Source organism: Microcaecilia unicolor, chromosome 6 (genome assembly GCF_901765095.1).
Source record: "Microcaecilia unicolor chromosome 6, aMicUni1.1, whole genome shotgun sequence".
Lineage (NCBI taxonomy): Eukaryota > Metazoa > Chordata > Amphibia > Gymnophiona > Siphonopidae > Microcaecilia > Microcaecilia unicolor.
In genome coordinates, this window is record NC_044036.1 from 71,649,019 (window position 1) to 71,674,681 (window position 25,663).

The following is a 25,663-nucleotide window of genomic DNA, read 5'->3' on the forward strand; positions in this document are numbered from 1 at the left end:
GAGGCGAGGATAGGGGAGGGCAGACTTTTATACGGTCTGTGCCGGAGCCAGTGATGGAAGGCGGGACAGGTGGTTGGGAGGCAGGAAAAACTGCTGGGCAGACTTATACGGTCTGTGCCCTGAGAAAGACAGGTACAAATCAAGGTAAGGTATACACATGAGTTTATCTTGGGCAGACTGGATGGACCGTGCAGGTCTTTTTCTGCCGTCATCTACTATGTTACTATGACTTGGAAGGAGGGCTCGATGGTGGTGTATTTGGATTTTAGCAAAGCCTTTGACATGGTTCCACACAGGTGACTGATAAATAGACTGACTGCCCTTGGTTTGGGACCTAAAGTGACTGGATTAAAAACTAGTTAAATTGAAGGAGACTGAGGGTAGAGGTAAATGAAGCTTGGTCCGAGAAAGAGGATATTATCAGTGATGTACCGCAGGGATCAGTCCTTGGGCTGGCTTTATTTTTTTAACATCTTTGTGGGTGATATTGCAGACAGTTTGTAAGGTGAGGTTTGTCTTTGCAGATGATACCAAACTCTGTAATAGGGTGGACACCCTGGAGGGTATAGATGGCATGAGGAAGAATTTATCAAAGCTTGAATAATGATTCAATAATTGACAACTAAGATTTAATGATTAAAAATGCAGGGCCATGTTCTTGGGTTACAAAAATCCAAGGGAACGGTACAGTTTGGGGGGGGGGGGGGGGGGGGGGGTGAAGTGCTTCTGTGTGTGAAAGAAGAGCGGGACTTGGAGGTGATTGTGTCCGATGAACTTAAAGTGGCCAAACAGGTAGAAAAGGTGACAGTCAAAGCCAGAAGGATGCTTGGTTGCATAAGGAGAGGGATGACCAGCAGGAAAAAAGGTGATAGAGCCCTTGTATAAGTCTCTGGTAAGGCCCAATTTAGAATATTGTGTACAATTCTAGAGACCCACCTACAAAAAGATATAAACAAGATGGAGTTGGTCCAGAGGGCGGCTACAAAACTGGTCAGTGGTCTGTGTCGTAAGACATATAGAGACAGGCTTATGAAATTCAACATGTATACACTGGAAGAAAGGAGGGAGAGAGGGGATATGATAGAGATGGTTAAATACCTCAGTGGCATTAATGTAAAGGAGGTGAACCTTTTTCAAATGAAGGAAAACTTTGGCATGAGAGGACATAGCATAAAGTTAAGCGGAAATAAGCTTAGGAGTAATCTAAGAAAATACTCTTTCAGAGAAAGGGTGGTGAAAGAGTGAAATGGCCTCTCTGTGGAGGTCATGGAGACAAGGACTGTGAATTTAAGAAAGCGTGGGACAGGCATGTGGGGTCTCTTAGGGAAAGGAGGAGTTAATGGTTACTGAGGATGGGGAAAGAAGGAGTTAATGGTTACTAAGGATGGGCAGACTGGATGGGCCATTTAGCCCTTATCTGCCATCATGTTTCTATGTTTCTCCGCTTTTCCCCTCATGAGGAGATACAAGTCTTCTGCATGCATATCATCCAGAACCCTGGTAAAACGCAGACCATCATAGAGAGATCATTCCCTGGATTGGGGTGGGGGAGAGGGTATGGGATGTGCTATGGGGCTGCAGCTCTGAAAGGGAGTAAAGGGACAGCAGGGACAGACGAGTCAGTGCAGGGAAAGGGTCTAAGAATATGCCAAGGAGTTTAGTTCCCAGCAGCTTTGTCACACGATTACTGCAGTCACTCCTGTCCTTTCCCCCTCATTAGCATAGCCTAATGTAGCCCGATATTGGCCATATCCTGTGCTCTGTCCTGGAAGCTGCACTTGCACCTCGGACCATTTCTCTCACGAGGTGGATTAAAGCATTGGTCATGCTTTACACAGTTATCTTCTTTTTTTTTTTTTTAATTGTAATTGCTAGCCTGTAGTTGCTCCTCATTTTCTTGTTGCAGAGCTGTGTTTTTCTTATAAAAACCAATCTTCCTAACTCTTCTACAGTCTGTTTTTAATAATAGATAGCTTTCTATTACCTGGTTGCATTATCACAATTTTGCTGAGAAAAGAAAACACCTCTCTGAGACATGGGGAAAGCATGCTTGGATTGGGATTTAAAATAAAATATGTATGGATCAGTCGGCAGCTTATCCGTCAGCTCAAACTCCTGGAGAAAAAGAATACTGAGCTGGCCCAGAAGGCAAGGAAGGAGATTGCAGATTATTTGTCAGCAGGGAAAGATGAACTAGTTTGGATCTATGTGAAGAACATCATCTGAGAGGATTACCTGGTGGAGACAGTGAATATCCTGGAGTTGTACTGTGATCTGCTGCTGGCTTAGTTTGTCTTGATTTGGTCCATGAAAGAATTGGATCTTGATTTGGGCAGTACCTCGACTTCAGGCTGAAGTGTGAATAGGTGCTGGTCAGCTAGGTGCCATGTACAGTGATGACTAGGGCAAGCTCTGCAGGACAAATCAGATTAGCACAGTCAAGTGACCCCATAAATTGATTGTGGAGGCTCCTAGTGGAGAGATACTTGATTGAGATCACAAAGAACTACATTGTACCCTATGAGCCCAATTCCATTATCATGGCTGAAGTACCTGATGATGGGGAGGCTGATCTTATCAAGGTTGGATTCACAAATGATGTGACGAAGGATAGTCCAAGTTTTAATGGAACAGTGCCAATGCCTCCCCAAATATGCCTCTCTCATATCCAACTTCAAAGAATTTTAATAGTGCAGAAGTTTGCATCAACTTCCATCCACCTCAAACTGGAAGAACACCACCGCTAATACCTATATCCCCCCAGCATATGAATCTAGTGATGACCTCAAACCCAATAAAGGTGCATCTTCTGCACAGGAGACTGGCCCTGAGGACATTCCAGTACCTCCTGCAAAATCTGTAGCTGGAATTTCAAGTCATTATGACAATTTTCTGCTTCCAGAATTACCCTCTGCTCCAGACACCTTGCCTACATCATCAGTGGGTGCAGACTTCTCTGTATCTGAAGACATTGACTTTGGTGATCTATTCCATAGATTTGAGAACTAGAAAAAGAAAACGTAACTCATCTGGTTCCTGGAATTCAATACAAATCTACACCTAACTGTATTTGGAATTTGTATAAATCTATTCTTTGCAACACATTAATGAAAACTTTTCTCTAATTATCAAAGGGGTTTGAGGCTATCATACTAAATTCTGCTGCTGCCGTGCACTGATACGGTGTTATATAAGAACATGTGTGTGGTGGTCTTACCTTTCCTCTTTCCCATAAAACAATGGAGTTCTTTTCTATGCTTTTTTGTTTGTTTGTTTGTTTGTTTGTTTGTTTGGAATTGGTTTAATAGGAAAGGTGGTATAATAAATAAAATAAATCATAAACCATCATTCGATAAACCACAATGGTAGATACATAGATGGTAAAAGTGTATCTACCCTGTGTGTAAAAGGATGCAAAAGATCTTCATATATAAAGAGACAACATAAACAAGGTCTTCATATATAAAGAGACAACATAAACTAAACATGATGTATGTTTTTAAAATTTCCACTTAGGGATTGTTGAGATCCCAGCAAGGTATAAACAGATCATAAAGCTGATGGCACAAATCCCAGAGAGGCTGTTTGACGCTGAACAAGTCACTTCACTTTCCGTTGCCTCAGGTACAAACTTAGCTTGTAAGCCCTCTAAGGACAGGAAATAATTGGCTATACTGAATGTAATTCTGCCTTCATTTTATTTATAACATATTTGTACCCTGATATAACAAAGGTCTAAGTGGTTCAAAGTACAATATAGATAACACATTTGCAAAGACAGAAGCACAGTATAATATTACAATACAATTTTAAAATATATTCTGATTTCTAAATATACATTCATCCCATCTAATAATTATCAAACGTTAAAAGAATTTATGAACAACCATGTGTTCACTTATCTAATGAACATCTGATAAATTTCATAGCTGCTAAGGTAACTGATTCAACACCTCAGTCCCATTATAGAACAAGCACATCCATGCACACTTGGAATATTTTGCAATCTACAACATTGGGACATCTTATCAACTCATCCCTCTGATGTCACAGTGCTTCTGATGGGCAGTGTTCTTTAAGAGAAATTGTTGGCAACAAAAGTACTTTAAATTTTACTCGTGCTATAAATGGCAGCTATTGAAGGATTAGTCAATGGCAGAATTTTAGGGGCTGCATCAGTGCATGTGGCACAGTAGAGGAGGAGCCAGGAACAGAGAGTAAGTTAAGAGAACTATCATATCCCAGTTTTGGCACAGGCCACCTACAGCAGCCACAAACATCATGGTTACTGCTTCTCCATCCCATCATCATTCAAACAGCTGGCCTGACTGCTACATTCCAGACTAGGACCAGATGCTGCTCTACGGGCAGCCCCTCCTTCGCCACTCACTTTTTAAGCCAATCCAGGCCAGCCTCAGTCAGAAGTGCAGCACTTCTGTTAGCAATGCCATCCTCTCTGTCTCCGTCATCCTTCCCCACAAGAAATAACATCATTCACACACAACCACCACACCAGAGGGAATGTGGATGGCACATGGCTGCGTGCTGGTGTAAATTTCAGTGGGTGAAGAGTAAGCTGGGCAGTAGCTAAAGGTGTGACATGGTGGATAGGCAGCAGCAGCAATGGTGACAACACTGAACCTGAAGGACTCCACATGACAAGGGCATAGTAACAACAAAAACCGAAAAAGAACAATCTGATAAGAAAGTTGTAAACCAGGTGAGAGCACTGCCAAATATGCCAATATCAGTCTGGTTAACAAGAAACTGTGATCCACAAGCTCAAAAGCAGAGGTTAGATGAAGTGAGATCACTAAAAACAAAATCCACTGCAATCAAGGGTGGGAATGGAGGTTGCTAAGTAGATTGGTTATCACCATTTAATACTATGACCTGGATGGAAGCCTGATTGGCAAGGATGAGAAACATTAGATGTCTCCATAAGCTGAAGCAATTGATTACACTGCCTTTTCTACAATCTTAGATAAACAAGGTTAATTCAAAACAGGTCTATAGATTGATAATAGTGCAGGGTTGCTTCAGAATGGGGCTAGCAATTGCTTTACTTCAGCATGTGCGGACTGCTTCTGTAGAAAGACTGAGATTTTAGATAAACATAAATGGAAGGAGTCCTAGTGATAGCATTCCAGGCCAATGAGATGGAAAAGGATGAAGTGGACAAGTAGTTGGTCTAGCAGACAACAATAGTAAATTAAACTAAAAGCTAACTACTGGTATGTATTCTTCAGTATATTGATCCTAATCTCCAATGGTCAATCATAGGAAATTTTTGCATTAACAGGTGATGTAGAGGGAGTACTGGTTAATGATAGGGGAGGTGAATTTGAAGGTGTGACACAGGTCATTAACTTTTGGTTTAAAGAAATGTGCAAACAAATCAGCAATTATAGGAACTGCATGTTGGGGATGACCCAAAATTAAGGTGGTGACTACCTTAAGCACTGTTTTTGGTTTATTGACTGCATTATTAATGAAAGTGGAATCATTAACATTTTTAGCTTTCTTATTTCTGTGATAGAATTGTTGGGCCTCTTGGGATTCAGTCAAAAGGTAAGAGGTTTTATAACACCTCCAAAGACACTCTACCCACCTAACGTGTCTTTTCAGTAATTTTAGTCCCCTGTGATACCAGGGTTGATGACGAGTAGGACAATTAGAGATGGTGTGCACGATAGCTATAGAATCTAAATATGCTTCTCAAAACACTCCCCAGCCTCAGAGCAGTGCATAACATTTTTCAAATATGTTTTTAAGTGTGTTAAGAGTTAGTAATTATCACTCAGGAAAGGCAGAACAGCATGTTAAATTACAAGTGAAATAAAAATAAGGAACACTGGAGTAATTTCTATTGCCATCTCCTTAATTTCCCATAAGAATAGCATGGAAATATGATACTAGTAGCTTTTCTTATGTTTTGTTTTTTTATATAACTACATAGTATATTTTATTTATGAAAAGTGCTGAATTGGCAGCAGTGATGGTGGTCAGTTAACCATAGCACAGGTATGACACCTGCAGTATAAGTGGCGTATCATGACACTATTCTTAAATCTTTTTTTTTTCCACTTTAAATTTTTTATTATAAGAAATCTGCAAAAGTCAATTTCGCAAAGAGCATAGCCTGCTCACAGTAGCCCACGCAGGGGCTCATAAATACTGAACTACAACATCTGGAACTAACTTATGCACTATGTATACCGCTCCAAAACTCATGCCTCAAAATAGGCCCATAAACAATATCCCCCTCCTAACTAAACCGTGCCCCCTTAATATATACAACCCCCCTTCCCACCCCTCTAACCACCTCCAACCCCAACTCAAGAACGCCCCCCTGGTTCTTTTAAACACTCTCTCTCCCCTTCCCCTCCCACCTCCCCTCCCCCCCAACCCGCCACCCTCCTATAATACTCCACAATCCTAAATATATGTCAGTCACTGTTGTAAACGAGTCCATCCACCCTTATGTCGCGTGCCCCCTCCCTGCGGTATGCCGTTAGCCGCTCCATTTGTATTAACTGCCCCAATTTCCCTTTCCAATCGGGGGGGGGGGGGTCTGTCCTCTTCCAATACTGTGCTATGAGGCACTTAGCTGCTGCCAACCCCAAGCACAACCATTTCCTCTCCTCCCAAGAGTCCCTTTCATTATATAAGCCCAATAGGCATACCAAAGGGCTACACACCAAAGATGATCCCATCAACTTTACTAACGCTTTCAAACTGTCCCCATTTCCTCCGCACTTCTCCCCACAATTCCACCAAATGCCTCGCATATGGATTCTGTATCCCAGCCAAGATCACTCCCACTCCCTCAGTAGTCCATAAATAAGAGCACATCGACCTGTGCGGGCTATATGATTGCTCCAACTGGCTAGCGGGGTTAGTTATCCCCCTCTCCCAATCCATAATCATCCTCAGTTGGGCAGCAACATAATACCATTCAATATTGGGCACTGCTCTACCCCCCTCTCAGGAGCACCCCATAACACTCGTCCAGCCAAACGGGGATGCCTACCCTCCCATATAAACTGTGACACCAAACCCTGCAATTGTTTAAATGTCCGTTTCAGAACCACCACTGGCAGCGCTTGAAACAAGAATAACACTCTAGGCAGCACATTCATCTTCACCATTGCCATACGCCCCCACCACGGGAGCCACAATCCCTTCCACTGAGATAACCCCCCCTAATTTGCTCTATTACCTTCCCATAATTAAGACTAAACACCCTACCCAAATCCCTAGGAATTTGAATCCCCAAATACCGAATATGATACTTGGCCCACTTAAACACAAACAATGATCTCCATCTACGTTTTTCACCATGTGTCATAGAAATCCCCAATAGCTCACTTTTATCCATATTAACCCTTAGGCCAGCATATCGTTCAGATTCCCTAAAAATCCCCATCACCGCTGGTAATGTTTGCTCAGGATCCACCTCATAAAGTAACACATCATCCGCAAACAAAGCAATACGATGTTCCATGTCCCTAATACCCCGAAAATCTGGATGCTGACGTATCATTACTGCTAACGGCTCTATGTACAGTGCAAAAAGGAAGGGCGACAAGGGACAACCCTGCCTAGTCCCTCTACCTATTGGGAAAAATGATGTATAGCCCCCATTAATATTAAGGCATGCTTTAGGAGCCGTGTACAAAGCTGCCAACCAAGCCCCAAAGTTGTCTCCCAAGCCCATGCGATTCATCACTTCACGCAAAAAACCCCCAACTACCCGGTCAAACACCTTCTCTGCATCTATAGCCAACAAACCTGTACTGGAGCGGGATCTTTGTGCCTCACATATTAAATGAAGAGTACGCCTTATGTTATACCCTACCTGTCTCTTCGGGATAAACTCAGATTGATCTCTATGGATCAATTTCGGCAACACCCTAGCCAACCTGTTAGCCAAGACTTTGGCTATTATCTTTGCATCCACATTCAAAAGTGAAATAGGCCTATATGCCCCACAAACCACAGGATCTTTCCCAGGCTTAGGCAGAACCATTATCCCAGCCTCAGACATAGATACCAGCAGCCTACTACCTTCCAAGGCTCCAATTCCCACCCTCACCAAAATGTCTCCCAACTCCTCCACAAAGCATTTATAAAACCTCGCCGAGTATCCATCTAAACATGATGCTTTACCATTAGGGAGCCGCTTTATCACACCCTGTACCTCCCCTAATCTAATGGGTCCCCCAAGCTGAGCTCTTTCAGACTCATCCAAACATGGTAGAGGAATCTGATCCAAGAACCGAGCCATATCTACCATCGGTGGTTCCTCAGAGGCACTTAGAATACTTGATAATATTTCACAAAACAATTTGCAATGTCTGAATCAGAATAGTGCCATCCTTCCTCTCATCCTTCAACTTTTGAATAAAGGAACGCCCTCTCTGCGCCCGCAACTAACGGGCCAACATTGCACTGGATTTATGGCAAACTCAAAGTACTGTGCTTAAGCTTGGTTCTTATAAAATCCACCTCTGCCATCTGCAATTGAGCTATTTCCACCCTCACTTGCTTAAGGTCTGCCCGTACCTGCGGTGTAGGGTTCCTTTTGGTGCAACTGTTCTAATGCACTAACCTCTGCTGCAAAGTCAGCGATTGCTGCCCTTTTTCCCTTTTCTTGCACGACCCCCACTTAATCAAAACACCTCTCACCACTACCTTCATTGCATCCCATAACACCCCATCTGTTACTTCCCCATTGTAATTAAAACATCTGAATTCTTGAATAGTAAGCTGAATATCTTCACGCACTCTCTCATCCCCTAGCAGTGACTCGTTGAGTCTCCAGATTCCTTGCCTCCTGCCTTGGTCCAACCCAATCAATTTAATCCACATTGGTGCATGATCAGAAACACAAATGGTCTCTATTTCAGCAACCCCCACCCATTGCGATGCACTCACAACCCATTTATCCGAGAATAAGACTATGCTGCATGTGAATAAAAGGTGTAATTCCGCTGTGCCCCATGTAAGAGCCTCCAGCATTCCACCACCTCCAACCCCTTCAAAAATTGTAACAATGCTTTCCTCCCAGGGCCACTCTGCTGCCCTCCCCCTGTCAAATGATCCAATCTCACATCTGGGGCAATATTAAAATCCCCCCCCCCCCTACTACAACCTGCCCTCTTACAAATCCCAATATTTCTTCTTTTAATGTTTGAAAAAAGCCCCTCTGCCCCACATTCGGAGCATAAATGTTAATCAGTGTCAACTCCTTCCCCTGCAACCACACTCTGTGGCCCACACAACGCCCACTAGTATCTCGAAACACCTCTTTAATCACAAATCCACAAGTTTGATCAAAATAGCCACTCCCCCCCATCTTTTTTGGCCCTATTCCCTGATGTACCACCACCTCCCGAAAAGGCTATGATGCAGCAAGTGAGTATCTCTCAGTCTTAAGTGTGTTTCCTGCAAAAATGTTACATCCCACTTCAATCTACCCAATTCCTTAAATACTATACTGCGTTTCCCCTGATTATTTAACCCGTTTACATTCCATGTACCCACCAATAAGGTCTCTCCCCTCCCCTTGTCCCCTCTCCACCCCCACAGGTGATCTCTGCCCTCCCCCCCTGCTCTAGACCCACACTCCTCTGCTCCAACCCCCAATCCTTCCCCTAACCTCCCCTACCCTCCCCTTCCCTATAGCTGATCCCTCTGTCAGTAAATTAGCCAACCCACGAGGAATCAACGTGCTCTCCCGGGATTTTGACCTCTCCAACACTAATCCCTGTCCCTCCCATCACCCTACTTACATTCACAACCATTACATTCATGCATCCCACATTCCTCCACCCAACCTCCCCACTGGTTCAAGCAATTCACCACTAGTCCACACAAATCCGTGTTCCTTCAAGAAGTTTGCTTGTTAGAAGTCTTCCCCCGATCCACCACCTTCTGCCATGCCGAATCCGCTCCAGGCTCCCTGGTGGTCTCCCGCAACGCCTTCTGGACAAGAACATCTTTGCACCCCAAAGAGCACAGTGATGCCCAAGCCTCCTCCGGGGCCTTAACTTTAAGCAATTTACCATCCACTGTTAGCTACATCCCAAATGGGAATAGCCACTTGTACCGGATCCCCTTTGACCTCGTATATATCGTGGCTTCTCAGAAGGATAGACGCTTTTGCAGTGTAGACCTGGCCAAATCTTGGAACACTCCAATCTTACAGTTTTTCCAAATAATTTTTTTTTGCTGCCTTGCTTTGGTCAATATTTTCTCCTTCATGGCGGAAATCAGCAAAACACACCACAGTGTCCTTCTGGCGAGTTTCCCGCTGCGGGCCAGCCACTCCGTGCGCTCTCTGAATGCCAAGGTCCGGCAATGGACCTCCATTCCCCGCGTTCAAAATAAACCCACACAGTTCTCAAATCACTACTTCACAATTGCTAAATATGTTGGATTCAGGGATTCCCTTAAATCGCAGGTTATCCCGGCGCGATCTATTCTCCAGGCCCTACACCTGCTCCGTGAGTTGTAATTCCCGCGTGTCCGCTTAAAAGTCTTGCTTAAAAGTCTCCATACCCTCCTCCATCTCACCGACACGCGTTCCCAAATCACGAGTTTTGGCCCTAATTTCTCTCAGAGCAGTTTGTATATCCTTACGGACCCCTGCCAGATCGGCCTTCAGATCTTGAAACCAAGCCACCACCTCCGTTTTCTCGATTTCACCATTCTCAGGGCCTTCCTCAGCGCGCTTCTCCCCAGCTACCACCGGACTCAACCACCATCCTTACTCCACTCCGGCCCAGCCGATGCCACCAGCATCTTTTTCCTTGCTCCGTGGAAAACCGGATTCTCTCCAGTCCCTTCTTCGGTGGCATTCCTCAGGGACCATTCCTCTTCAGTGCACACCTCAGGATGCTGCTCAATTCAATGAGATTCGCTCACTTCAAACTATGTCCCTTCGGAGCGCCGCGCTTAAGCTGCCATTCCGGTCCGTGGCAGCAATTCCTTCATGCTGTGTTAAAGTCTTATCAGTTAGACAAAGTCCGAGTGACACCCACCATCTAGGCCTCTGTCCCCGCCAGCCGCCACCCCGGTCTCCTTCTTGAAAAACTTGCAGCTGATGTTGCTGGGAAATCCCAAGCAGAGTATCCCCTTCACCCGCAGTGCCGCTGTCTCACCTCCAGGCTACAAGTGGCTGGTGATCTCCCAGCTGGGCACTGAGTTGTCCTCCACCTCAAGGCAGCCTTTGACAAAAAAAAACAGGCCGCCTCCCGACGGGCAGGCCACGTGCACGGAGCCCTGGCGCAACCGGCCAGGCACCAACACCTCATCCACAGCGGCAGCTCTTGCTATCACCCAACTCTCCCAGAACAGCCTCTGAGACAGAAGGTGCGGCCTCTCGCCACCGCCGTCCGAAGCCCCCACTCTGGTCTTCCAGAACACCGCGCGTCTGTCCCCGACAGCACACAGCCTCGGCCACCCTTGAACTGCTCCGGAGGGCTCCCCACTATTCTTAAATCTTAATAGTAAAAGGCCCAAATTCAGTCCTGAGTCCTTCTGCTGAGACCAGAAGTCAGGGTTACATTATGTTGGGGATTTTATTGGGATGTTGGCATCCCACATGAAAGGGATTGGGCTGGGACCACTAGCCACCTAACAGCTTTCATGTAGTACTAAATCTTGGCCTCTAATAAACTGAATTAGACAGAAAAGGGGGAAATTCTATAAATTATGCTCAAAATTCAGTGCCAGAAAATATGGCACTAAATGCTGTTCTATAAAGGGCTTGTATCCTTTGTATAATAGTGCTTAGGGCAGATTCCTGCACCCAAATCTGGGCCAACTTGAAACCTGGTGGAAATGGTGCATAGGTTGGGTGCAGATCCCTCATACATACATAACATAGTAACATAGTAGATGACGGCAGAAAAAGACCTGCACGGTCCATCTAGTATGCCCAACAAGGTAAACTCATATGTGCTACTTCTTGTGTATACCTTACCTTGATTTGTATCTGCCATTTTCAGGACACAGACCGTAAAAGTCTTGCCCAGAACTAGCCCCATTTTCAGGACACAGACCGTATTCTTTAACACTGCACCCAACTATTTCTGTGGCCACACCCCTTTTTGGGTTGCACACCATGGGGTTTGGGTGCCCAGTGTTATAGAATAGCATAGACAGATACAGGTGTAAATCTTAATTGGTGCCAATTAAGGTCAATAATTGGTTGTTAGCCTCCAATTGCTTGTTATCCTCCAATTATTGCTTGGTATCCAATTAAATGATGCGCACATATTGGATTGGCACCCAAATTTGGATTCCACATCTAGAATCCAGGGGAAAATCCTAAATTCTAAAAGCAGCTAAATTCAGAACTAACATTTTATTTTTTATTGAAGATAATAGCAATTAAAATAATTTTTTGGCTACATTTTTTATAAGCTAATTCTTGCTTGCTTGTGTGCGGCTATACAGTACCTAAATCATCTTTGGGAGGGATTGGCTAAAACTTTCTGACTTTTGAGGTCCCTTTGTTATTCCATCCTTAAGTGGCATTAGAGAAGGATTAGAAGAGAACACGTGACTATAGTATAGCTGGCCCTAGTACTAGGTCAACTAGACACCCACTTAGGATTGCACACTTTTGGAGGTGGCGCTGGTGTGGCAGCACAAGCCTCAAGCAATTGTTGACGTTATCTTTTTATACTTGAGACCCTTTTGCAGAAGCAGTAAGTGAATGGGTACTGCATCAGCTGCAAACAAGCGTCATCTCAGAGCTATTACAGGTGTCCAGTGCCTCCCTCCCAAACCATGCCCAGCTCATTCAGCACATCACCCTCATTCCAGCACTCACCTTTAACTACTTCCATGCCGCCCTCCTCACATCAATGATACCACATGCAACCTCCCAAACAAGAAGAAGAATGTAACTGGCTCATGTTTGTGTGTGGCATGATTTCAAATGAGTGAAAAATCATTGGACCAGCTCATGGGTGTGACAGGCAGTGAAGCGGTTAATGCACTATGAGGAGAGGGGCACATGGCTGAAATGTTCGCTAAAGTGTCCAATACCGTTAACCAGCCCTACACTCCACCAGCTAATCCTAGCTCTTGTTGCACTAGCAAATAATGTCTTATGCTGTCAAAGGCAACAGAAATATCCCAGAAAACATATTTTATTTATTCATTAGGATTTATTTACTGCTGTTTTGAAAGAAATTCACCTTGGGCAGTATACAGAAAATTACATTGGAGGATACCTTGGCTGCTATAGTAATCAGCAAGTAATCAATTGTATGCCAAAAAGTATCCAATAATTATATCTTGCCTGAAACCTATTCTGATGTTTATGCAAAAGTTAATTTAAACCTATCAACAGACCATATCCAGCGTGTTCAATCAATATGGTTCAAAAAGGAAATGATGAGATCAAGCAATAACTATTGAGATCATTGCTGCCTTTCAATATGGGCTGCATAACCATCCCTTTCAAAGTAGAGATGTTCTTCACATAACAAGGCATTGATTAAAACTGTCAAGATTGATAAAATTTAATCTTTAGACCTCAACACCCGGACTAGCCAATGGTCATTAATATTAAATGAATTAGAAACACCTTGTATAATATTTTTACTTGATTCAAGTTTGAACCTATAAATTTGGTCCAACTGTTTTTTCATATAATTGGATCCACCATCATAAACCAATTCCTGCTCAGATCTAAGTGATATGCTCAGATACTTTTTTTTTGTAACCAATGATCAAATTTATCACAGAAAATAGAATGTTGAATTGGGACTAACTTTCTTACCATAGTAGCATAATGGTTTAAAGCAGAATTAATCCTAAACATATAGTACATTTTGTTGTCATAATCTTATGCTGTGTTCAATATTTGATAATTTTCCAAATTCTCTTGCCCTTTACTTTTCTTTGAGCTATCAATTAAAGTGTGAGCAAATTTTAAATAATTAAAACACATAAATGGCATCACCATCTCATGTTCTTATTTCTAATAAATATAATCCTTACATGTTTCTTGTCAGCATATTTGCATAGTGATGGTGTACCAATGTTTTCCAATGATTTTACAGAGGTCCAATTTAAAAAGATAAAATCCCAAAAACATAAGACTTGTGGTTCACTACTTAGGTTGTCTTTGTAGAATTATTTTATGATGACAAAATAAGGTATGCTTAGGGTCTTTTTACTAAGGTGCACGGACATCTTATTTAGCACACGCTAATCATTAGCACATGCTAAATCCATTAGTGCACCTTAGTAAAATGACCCCTTACTTGTTAAATGGGTACAGCCTTCTTCAAAAGCTGAGAACTCAAGGTAGCTTGTTTCTTAAAAATCTTGACATCAGAATACACTTCGAATATGTAAGAGAAAGTTTGCATTAAAGCCAGAAGCTGATAGAATAATGAAATATTGTGGAATAATGAAATACTGTGTACTTATGATCAATACTTCTCTGAAAAGTTGATTGGGATAAAGACCCCAAATCATCTTTAGATATATTGAAATCATGAAACTATATACAGAATATCTAAAGTCTTGCCTGTTTTGCCATTTCAAAAGCACATAATTCTTCATACCACCTTACCCATGTCATTCAGTTATTATCAGTACATTATTGCATTCATATGGAAATCTTGTCAATAAAGGAGACTCATATTTATTCTTCACAAATCTGCAACAAATTTGCCAAAAAGAGAGCCATAACACCTTTCATGGCTGTGCCACAAATCTGTAAATAAACTTTTCTTTAATGCCAAACTTGCTAAATGACTGAACTCGGTACACAAGAGGACACATTCTTGCATCCAAAACTCCCATAATTTCAAGGTATCTTGTGGTAGTATACAGGTAGGCAGTGTCTAAAGCCCTGGTCTTCACTCTGTCCTTGAGAGGTACCAATGAGTGGGGTTTTCAGGATACCTCTAATAAATATGTATGAGAGGTTTGCATACACTAGAGGAACTAGGAATGCAAATCTCTCATGTATAATCATTAGAATAAAAGAGAGGGAAAATTTGACAACCATTTTATTCAAATCAGAAAAATAATAAAAATATATACATAATAAAGGAATAAATGTATGTACTTAGAAGGGGTCATCACTTTAACTTTGCAGCATTATAGCGGTTATCGGCTTCAATCATTGCATATACGTAATTCAGAAAACTCTGCTATCAAAAACAGTGTGCTTCAGACAAAAATTATTTCTCTTCCATGAAGATCACTATTACCTCTGATATCTATCAGCACGTGGGGCATTCTTGTCCATACAGTGGGCATATGGAGTCAAGTACAAAACGTTTGAAAATTGAGTTGGAAGCCCTGTCCTCCATATTCTCCATTGGGGGAAAAATCTGAATATTTCTTATTGCACCTTCTATCTGGAGTTGAGAGACTGGGGTCAGCATATGCTTCATTTCATGTGGTAGCTGATGCAGGGTGGTCAACTTAAGTTCTTTGAGGCCCTGGTGCAGGAATTCCACTTGGATCAACAGACCAGAGGTCTCATATACACAAATTGCTGCTATGTTGCAACTACTGGGTGACCGGGGGTTAGTAGTTCAGGAGGCCAACCCCTGTAAAAGTGTTCTTTTGTGCTCCTGGTCCAGATCGGAAGCAGATATCACAATTATGTAATCTTATGGCAGACACTCAGGAATCTCTGGGGCTTTTGTGTTAGGTAGCTGAGCAGTGCAACATTAATCTCTGATGTCTCTGATTGGGCAGTTATCTGGCCTCAGGCCCATTCGGTATCCATGTTCTGCTGCAGAGTTAGGCTGATGTACAGACTTTTACATCACAATCACCTTATTGCCACACCAAAGCTACCACCAGCACCCCCAGACCACCCTTGGGAGCCATAGGACTGGTGAATGCTAGATCAGCTGCAAAGAAATCCTCAGTGATCTATGATACCATACATGAACAGCATCTTGACATCCTAGGAATAAGTGAAACCTGGCTAGATAGATGTAAGTGGGGGATTACCACTGGCTGAACTATGCCAAACAGGTTTCAACATCCAACATCAACCAAGACCAGCAAGGCAGGGTGAGGGGTAGTAGTCTTGGTTCGGGATACAATCAAACTGTGCAGAATATCCATCCCCCAGCTACATGAATCAGAATCTCTTTTAATCCAACGTGAAGAGGAGAAACCAATCTGGCTGCTCATGGTATACCGAGCACCTCGTAACAACACATTATCTGTGCAAGAACTCCTAGACCTGATTACTCAAGTGACCCTGAATTACCCTAAGCTGGTGATCATGGCAGATTAAAATCTACATATCGAAACCCCAGATACCACCACAGCAGCCATTCTGGACACGATGACAGCACTAGGATTTACACAGAGTTTGGAAGGAGATCAGAGACAAAAAAAAAAAGCTGACCATTGAGAATTTCCTAGAGGCCTTGGACTATCCACATGTGGATGAAAAAACAACTATAGTGTCAGAACAGGTTGGCATTTGGAATACACATTTAGCCAAGACTTTAGAGAAAATGGCACCTCTAAAAAAGGTCTTATGCCCCACTCATAAACGCTCACCTTGGTTTTCTCCAGAACTTCGGATCCTTAAATGTGAAGGACGGAAACTGAAAAGAAGATGGTGTAAATGTCGCTTGAAGACAGGCTAAATTGTAGGAAGCACACAACAAAGTACCGCCAATCCTTAACAGCAACTAAAAAACAATATTTTTCTCAATGCTTTGCACAGGATGCCAATTCTACCAAGCAGTTGTTCAGTATAGTGAACAGCCTACAGCATCCCCCACAACAGAACCAGCCTGCCCAGTCTAAAATGAGCTGCAGTGATTTTGCTGCATACTTTGCCAACAAAATTAAAAGTCTCTGCCCGAATTTACAGGCAATCCCACCCACTCCAACCAGTTTTGGCTACTGCCACACACTGAGCAGAAGATTTCAGCATATTATCCATGATGATGCCCAGATCCTTGTACCAGGAGGTGACTCCTAATGTGGAACTTAGCGTCATATAGCTATAATTTGGGTACTTCTTCCTTATATGTATCATTTTGCACTTGTCCACATTACAGTTCATTTGCCCTTTGGATTCTGAGTCTCGCAAGGTCCTCCTGCAATTTTTCACCCTCTGCATGTGATTTAGCAACTTTGAATAATTTGGTGTTGTCTGCAAATTTGATGACTTCACTCATTTGCATTTCCATATCATTTATAAATATGTTAAATGCATTCATTTGATCTATTCACCCTTTTCTTCTCTTTTGATCCCAAAAGTTGGGGCCTCTTAACAGAACAGAATTTCTAACTGGGTAGTAGAATACTTCTGTCACACTTGTGACCTGGAAAGTTTGACTGTTTAATGGGATTTATTAACCGCCTTTATGAAGAGATGTGCCTAAGGCGGTATACAGCAGATACAATTTAACATTAAACTTACCATTTTGTTAACAGCATAGCAATAGTAAAATGAACCAAATAGTAGCATAAATATAATCAATGAGATAAATTTGGAACTGTTAAATTGAAATCTAATAATAGGACTAACATGAAACAATACCAGAAATATACATATTTAACAGCACCATAGAACAATCATATAACAGAAGTATGAAAAACCGAGGCATGTAAAAGTTCCTCCTGAGACTTCTTGGGATCTCCTTTTCCCTGCTTTTGTTGCTGCCTGTTCTGACCCATAGGCTGTTCCAATTCAACCCCTCCCATTTATGTTATCACGGTAGTCCATAGCAAGTGTGGGATGCCTTCAAAGGAGCAAACCAAAGGAGGTTGTCCTTTTGGGAGCTTTTTAAGGGGCTAATGGGGTTCAGTTATGAGACTTTTTTTTCCAGATGTTGTAATGAAGTTGGGGTGACCATTATCAGGTTGGGGAGGTTGATTATTAAGTATACTCTTATATCTTTGTTTTAGATTTGTTGCACCTTAATGGAAACCATCCTCTAGTGAGAGAGTAAGAGAGAGAATGTACTTAGCTGTTAGTTTTTCTGAATTGTATTTAATATTTTTGAAATGCATTTTTCTAGTTTGGCCAGCAGGTGGTGCATGTTTTATGCTTAAAACTGTTACAGAGGACTGACTTCTCTTTCTTTTAGTTGGCACACAGATAATAGGAAGTGCCTGTAGTGATTTAACCAGTTTTTATTTGAAACTTGACTGTTCTGGGCTTTCATCAGCCTGGAGTTTGAAATTACCCAGGGGATGCTGGCTGTTCCTTCAGTCCGTAGCCTGGGAGGAAAGAGAGACAGATCTCTTTGCTGAGGCTCTCTGAACAGTTGCTGTTTAGACAGTATATAGATGTTTAGTTATTGTTATAATTGATCCATATTTCAGTTACCTGTTATTGTTTGCTGTTTGTACATTTTTTGTTCATTGTTCTAGTGTGAAAACACATTTGTTTGTTCGTTCTGCTTGACTGATAAAGAATCCTGGTAGTTTGTATGTTGGGTCTGTGAGTGCTTTCTGGGAACTGTGGGACCACTGGGAGTGTGGCTTCAGTAACTTAGAAATCACTGGGGATAATTTGAGAGTGGGAGACTCGCCCAGAGGTGGTTGACACCCAGTCGGTGAGAGGAGGGTGCTAGTGTAGAACACAAGCATCAGGTGCAGGCAGACCTGATCTGTGCTGGGGATAGACCCTCTTAAGTGACCGCGGGGTAACCCCAGGCTTGTGGCTAGGTATTTCGTGACAGTATATATGATATTGTATTTCCCTATTTGGGCATTCCCTTTGGGTTCTATAAGGTGGGGTATAAGTCAAAATAGAAATATCTTGTATCTAGCTCACCAGTGTTTCTATATTTTTATATTCATGCTCTGTTCTGTCTCCCGATCCCTGATCGGTGCAGCAGGAGCCTAGCCCTAATTATACAATGTATTTCAGCTCCTTTATTGGGAGAGTTCTTGCTGATTCCATGCAGTTGTGTAGTCCTGTTTTGAGTTGTGCATGAGTCTCTGTTCCAATCTGACTTTGCCTTGTTCTTGTGTTACCTTTCCTGAATTGTGCTTTGGTGCTTCTGCAGTCTGTCTTGTCTGGACTTCCTAGTTTCTGACTTTTTTTTTTTTTTTACCTTATTTGGATCTTGCTTTTGTCTTATGGACTTGCCTTGTTTAAAAAGATACTATGATATCTTGTCTAGCCATAAACAGTATTTACTAGCTTCCTTGAATCTGTTTTCATTTCCTTAACACCTAAGTTCTGGCCATGACGCCCAACAAGTTTCCTGTTCCTCATCCACCCATGACCTGGCTAGGGATGGGGGCCTTACAGAACCATGGTGGTGATAATTTTCAGTCAATACTATCTATCACCTTGGATAGCTGTACCATGATATTCAGCAATTGTGTATAGTATTTATTACTGTGTGTATACAAGCCTTCTACTGAAATTCTGGGTTTGAACTATCTGCCTTATAAGGTCTATTTTCAGAACAAAGCCTGTGCCCTTTCATCTCTAAATAATTTCTCTTAGTTCTTTGGATGCCTTTTGTGACTGTGTAATTTATGAGAGGCATATCAAATTAAGAATTATGAATTACAGAATAAAAATATAAATCATAAAAAAGAGATGTAAAGATCTCCATGAAAACATGTTTCACATTTAGGCCATTTGTATATACTTGAATTTCATCTCCCTATTTTTAGGGTAACTTTAGTTAAAGAATCCTTATTATGTTACTTATTGCACATGATTGTCATCTGAGAAAAAAAAGGGTTGTGTATTCCAGATGCTTACTGGGGATAGTAGAGTAACAAGTCACACACCTCCTTACTTTGAAGGCTTTTTTCTCCTATTAACAGCTATACAGTGAATGTAGCAGCTGTGGATCTAGTGGAATGTTGAAGACCCCTCACCAAACATGTTTAAAAGCTTTTAGAAAATTCTAGAAGACATCCTTTCACTGGCATAAGATGTGGTTATATGACTCATTTGTGTGGTTATTGTGCTGCTGTCAATAGCTAACATCTACCATAGGCAATCAGTTTTTTGCTTTCCATATGTTCTGCTTTATTTGTGTGGAGCAATCAGGTGTATGCAGTACTGTGGACAACATAATAGTTCCTGCTCATTGGAGTTTAGAATCTGATTAAGAAAGAAACAAAAACAGAGGAGGTTTGAATCATACTGGCACCTATCTGCTTTTATAAAATAAGCACACAAAACCAGCCCCAACAGCACTCGAATATACCTCCTCCGAGGCAGGTGCTTCATGCAAAGACACATTTTATAGAACATGTATGTACATTGCAACTCCTGCTCCACCCAAACTATATCTACTGCACGGTGCATAAATCAATAAATATGTTCTTTGTGGCAAACATATTTACATGCACATACTATGAGGTGAGAACTCTGAACAAATGCTAGATAATGTGCAAAACATATGTTCTCAAAAAAACATAAAGCAAAACCAAATAAATACGTAGTATCAACTGACGAGGAAAGAAAAAGCCTCAAAGCGCTTCTGGGGGTAATACCCTTATGAAGCTGCAGCCTCCTTTACTGGCTGAAACTGTTCATCATCGGCATAAAAAAACCTTACACCACCAGTTGTTTAAGCAATATCTCGGCTAAATGCAAAGGAACCTTTATTTAGCTTCACACGCTTTATTGGCTTTAGTTAGAGTGCCAAGACACAGAACCTTCATCCAGCGCCATAAACCAACGTTGCCCACCATTTTGTCCAACTTCTTCAGGGTCAATGGCTGCTTCTAGATGGAAAACACAATTATTCATGCTAAATGACATATTGAAAAGACACTTATATGAACAAAAAGAGGGAAATAAAGTGCTGCTTCTCACATGCTCTGGACTCCTGGCTAAACTTCTCACAACATTCGTGACCCAAAAATATGGCGCTTCCCTAAACAACATGATTTAAGACGCCTTTAACTCAGGTAACTAATTGGAAAACACTACTTCACTCAATAGTAAAAAATTATTTGTTTTAGAAAAAATAGCCTGTTTAGAAAAAATGACACTATTCAGTGTTTGCATTTAAACCATTTGGTTCCAAGGACCATAATTTGAAAATCCATTTTTGTTCTTGTTGTAACAAAATCTTTTGATAGTCTCCTCCTCTGTGGGATGGCTTAACCCATTGATGAACTGAACAGCACAATGATGCTGATTACAATGTGTCGCTAGTGATTCATCTTTCCTGTTTTAATTGTGCTTTTGTGTTCCAAAAGATGAGTGTTCAACCTCCTTGTTCTGTCCTACTTATTGCAGGGGCAGACTATACAGTACACAACATAATCTGTTGTGCATGTAGTGTTCGGTGTTAATTGATACACATAATTAGTGATTGGGGGGGGGGTCTGTAAAAAAAAAAAACTAACATCATCACAAGTGGAATATCCTCTACATTTCTTGTGCCCTTGAACCAAAGGAGTGTCCTGTACAACATTCTTACTACTAGGGAGCTCAGAGGGGCACAATATTTCTTTAAAATTCTTGCCCCTATTGTAGGCGAACCTCCTAATTTTAGATTCTGAAAAAGAGGTATGTCTTGAGAATGTGCCAATGTCTTCTAATCGCTTTTGTAACCATTGAAACACCAGTCATATATTTCAATACACAAGTGAGTATGTCTGCATCCATATTATTAATATCTATGTCATTGTTGGTATCATTTATATCATTTGTCTTATCATGGGGGCTTAGCAACAAGTCTGTTATTAAATCTTGCTCTTGTTCTAGAATTTTCAGCCATAATACTCTTGTCTCAGTTTTACTTCTTTTGTCTGCTGTTGGTTTCTGATGACATCTGTACATTGGAATGTTTATGCCCACTATAGGGCCCCCCGTTGCTAGGGCAACTCAACTGCCTGGTATAACTTGTTACAGAGATAATTTAAAGAGTTAGGATGTGGCAATGACCCTATCACTGGTTTATTTCCGGTACGTGCAGGGTTTCTGATTGGTCTGGGGTGGGGGAGAAGTGATTGTGTAGCACAGGTATAAAGGTGCAGTGCACACAAAAAACCTCGGAATATCCCTCTAGCAGGTTAGGGAAATGGGACTTGATATACCGCCTGAGGTTTTTGCAACTACATTCAAAGCGGTTTACATATATTCAGGTACTTATTTTGTGCCAGGGGAAATGGAGGGTTAAATGACTTCGGTGATCCACCAGACGCGGAGAACTCAAACTCCCCGCGGAGAACACAAAATATGCGAAAACGTGGGAGGTTTGACCACGGAGACCAAAGACTGGAGAGATGAATTCTTCTAAAAGCAAACGTTTATTGGTAAAAAGACTCAACACAAATGCTGTGTTTCGGCCGCTAGGCCTGCATCAGGAGTCTACAACAAAGATCACACAAATATAAATGTAAAACACTGACAATATATATTGAGAAGGATAAAACTAAACAGAAAATGAAAACAATATATTTTGAAAAATGTGTTTAAATGATATTTGAAAAAGATAGATAATGTTAAGAAGGACAAGTGTCTGAGAGAATGTGTATAAAAATAACTGTAGGAAAAGACATGAATATATATACATTATGAAAATATATATAATATATATATAAAATAACATACATCCAGTGTGTATGCATGCAAAACATTATTGAAATAATAAAATATGATTAAACATTAAGAAGAACAGTATATATACGTACACGTATACTTAGTAAGCTGATCTGATTATGTTGAAGAAAAGGCATGATTTGATTATGATGAAAACGATGACAATGTTTGAATATATACGTTTTGAAAATAAATAATAAAAACATACATATGTATAAAAAAACATACACATATATAAAAAGCCATAAATATCTCTCATTGCAAGGTTTATGTACATGAATAAAAAATATTGTTGCAATATCCAATGTGTATGCATACAAAACACTGTTGAAATAATAAAATATGATTAAACATTGAGAAAAACAGTATATAGACCTACACATATACTTATAGGCATATTTTCAAAGCACTTAGCTTTCCAAAGTTCCATAGGTTTCTGTGGAACTTTGGGAGGCTAAGTGCTTTGAAAATAAGCCCTACTTAGTAGCCTGATTCGATTGTGTTGAAAAAATGGCATGATTTGATTATGATGAAAAAGATAAATGTATGCAATAGTGAAGATAGCATATAAATTTCTTATGCATGTGAAGCTAATAGTAGTCAATTATAGTGAAAAGTTGATGCCTTATATCATATTAGTACATTTTTATACATATAGAAATATATAAGGGATGTGTTAAAAGTTACAAAAATGTATATATTCATAAAGGATATAAAGTGTATATACTTCAACAACATAATTAAAGTGAATCTATATAAATACACACTGAAGTCCACGTGTGTATAATGGCAATAAAAAGAAAGAAAATGAAAATATGGAAAAATACTGTGTGCACATCGCTAATAGTAAAACGTGAAAAAAAATTATATTAAAAAAATATATATAATAAAAACAATTTATGACTTTTCTGTCTTAATTGAACATCAAATGTTTTGTGTACAAAGATGCTGCCGTGATATAAAATTGATAATGATATGAGTACATCAGGAAATTAAATGGTGATGCTGAGGAATAAAAATAAAAGAAAAAATGGGATAACAAAATTTAAAAATAAATAATAAAAAATAAAAAGGCAAAACATAAGTACATAAGTAGTGCCATACTGGGAAAGACCAAAGGTCCATCTAGCCCAGCATCCTGTCACCGACAGTGGCCAATCCAGGTGAAGGGCACCTGGCACGCTCCCCAAACGTAAAAACATTCCAGACAAGTTATACCTAAAAATGCGGAATTTTTCCAAGTCCATTTAATAGCGGTCTATGGACTTGTCCTTTAGGAATCTATCTAACCCCTTTTTAAACTCCGTCAAGCTAACCGCCCGTACCACGTTCTCCGGCAACGAATTCCAGAGTCTAATTACACTTTGGGTGAAGAAATATTTTCTCCGATTCGTTTTAAATTTACCACACTGTAGCTTCAACTCATGCCCTCTAGTCCTAGTATTTTTGGATAGCGTGAACAGTCGCTTCACATCCACCCGATCCATTCCACTCATTATTTTATACACTTCTATCATATCTCCCCTCAGCCGTCTCTTCTCCAAGCTGAAAAGCCCTAGCCTTCTCAGCCTCTCTTCATAGGAAAGTCGTCCCATCCCCACTATCATTTTCGTCGCCCTTCGCTGTACCTTTTCCAATTCTACTATATCTTTTTTGAGATACGGAGACCAGTACTGAACACAATACTCCAGGTGCGGTCGCACCATGGAGCAATACAACGGCATTATAACATCCGCACACCTGGACTCCATACCCTTCCTAATAACACCCAACATTCTATTCGCTTTCCTAGCCGCAGCAGCACACTGAGCAGAAGGTTTCAGCGTATCATCGACGACGACACCCAGATCCCTTTCTTGATCCGTAACTCCTAACGCGGAACCTTGCAAGACGTAGCTATAATTCGGGTTCCTCTTACCCACATGCATCACTTTGCACTTGTCAACATTGAACTTCATCTGCCACTTGCACGCCCATTCTCCCAGTCTCGCAAGGTCCTCCTGTAATCGTTCACATTCCTCCTGCGACTTGACGACCCTGAATAATTTTGTGTCAATATAAAATAAAAGATGAAAAAAATAATAATGATGTAAAAAGCCTATGAAAAAATATATATATGGAAAAGGGGAGGAGGGAAGGGAGAAGGTGGAAAAAAAAAAGGGGGGGAAGAAAGAAAAACGAAGAAAAATAAAGGAGGGGGAAGGAAAAACGATACGAGTCTTGAAAACGTGAATCTGGTAATAAGTAGCCTCGCCAGATTTATTGAGCCATTACTCATGTTACTGAGGCATTATTGAAAAAGTTTGAGAATGATCATGGTGCCTGAAGCATTGAAAATGACTTTATATCAACATACTGAAAAGCTACTGACCTCACTGGGCGGAGAGCATCTGATGCGCAGATGTTGGAGGTTATGAGCTGGTTAAGTGTGAAGTCAAATGTAGTGGGTCTGCAACAACATTTAAACAATGAATGAATCCACGGTGTTAGAGGAATTATTTAAAAACATAGGTGTGAACATAATGGAAAGTCTAGTTAAAGTTGCCAAAAAAAGTATCATCTAAAATAGACGTTTCCCTTAGATATACTTCCCGGTACCCATTCTTATTGAAAGCTTACCTTTATAAAGGTCTTTAGGATTTGCCTTCAGCAGGATACCCAACGCAACAGTCGGTTTGGGCAGTCAGTGCTGCAGAATCTGTTTGAGGTTTAGAATCCAACTCCACCCCCCTAGACCCATTTTTGTTCTGTTCGAGGCTGCACTCTCAGTTGTTTATGGTTTCAGGTCAATCTAAGTTATGTCCAGTTGACCAATGTTTGTTGTTTTGAGTGAGCCTGGTTGCTAGGGATACCCCACATGTGAGAACAAGCAGCCTGCTTGTCCTCGGAGAAAGCGAAGATACCTGTAGCAGGTATTCTCCGAGGACAGCAGGCTGATTGTTCTCACAAATCCGCCCACATCCCCTTTGGAGTTATTTGCTTCTTATTATGCTTTTTGATTTAACTGAGGGAACGTGCTTACGCGACGGGCAGGAAATCGGTCTGCGCATGCGCGGTGCGCACTGCACACATGCCAGAAGACTCTGGCAAAACCTTTTTAAT

General features: G+C 41.2%; 1 protein-coding gene and 1 pseudogene across 1 annotated transcript in view; both read left to right on the forward strand.

The window, feature by feature from the left end:
- BRDT (bromodomain testis associated) overlaps positions 1-25,663 on the forward strand; it is a 296,166-nt gene that overhangs the window by 116,457 nt on the left and 154,046 nt on the right.
- LOC115472296 lies at positions 2,047-3,024 on the forward strand (annotated as a pseudogene).